The following is a 534-nucleotide window of genomic DNA, read 5'->3' as shown; positions in this document are numbered from 1 at the left end:
TTTGTTTTAGATTTTAATTATGATAAATGTTGTAACTGTTGTGGAGGCTTATGGTTATTTCAAACAAAAAATATATAACATTTTTTTTTATTTGTACAAATTTATGGGGTCGAGGACCCACAGACACCCCTGTGGATTTTCCCCTGGTACCACATTGATGCATGAAGCACCAATACAATCATGTGTCTCATAAATAAAAAGACTGTTGTCGTCTGATATGTTTCCATCAACTGACACTTTGGCCGAGTGGTTAAGGCGTGTACCTGCTAAGTACACGGGGTTTCCCCGCGAGAGTTTAAATCTCTCAGGTGTCGTTTTTTTGTTTTTTGTTTTTATTATAATTTTTGAATCCTGTTTTGAGAAACACCTAATGGTGCCAAAATAGGGTCACTAGTAAAAAACCTCATCACCCCTTATGTACCCTTTTTTATAATGGCATAACTACCCTAGATAATTAATGTTAATGACTATGAATAGATTTACAGTAAAAACTTCATTAAATAATACCCGGTTTTTAAATAATACTCGGTTTTT

At 33.9% G+C, this 534-nt stretch overlaps 1 non-coding gene across 1 annotated transcript; it reads left to right on the top strand.

The window, feature by feature from the left end:
- The first annotated feature begins 232 nt into the window (after positions 1-232).
- Positions 233-314, top strand: TRNAS-GCU. The gene has a single exon. It is a non-coding gene; the product is annotated as a tRNA-Ser (tRNA).
- Positions 315-534: the final 220 nt, after the last annotated feature.

Source organism: Papaver somniferum, unplaced genomic scaffold (assembly GCF_003573695.1).
Source record: "Papaver somniferum cultivar HN1 unplaced genomic scaffold, ASM357369v1 unplaced-scaffold_7383, whole genome shotgun sequence".
Classification (NCBI taxonomy): Eukaryota; Viridiplantae; Streptophyta; class Magnoliopsida; order Ranunculales; family Papaveraceae; genus Papaver; species Papaver somniferum.
The sequence above is the reverse complement of the archived record's forward strand: the minus strand, read 5'-3'. Positions and strand labels throughout refer to the sequence as shown.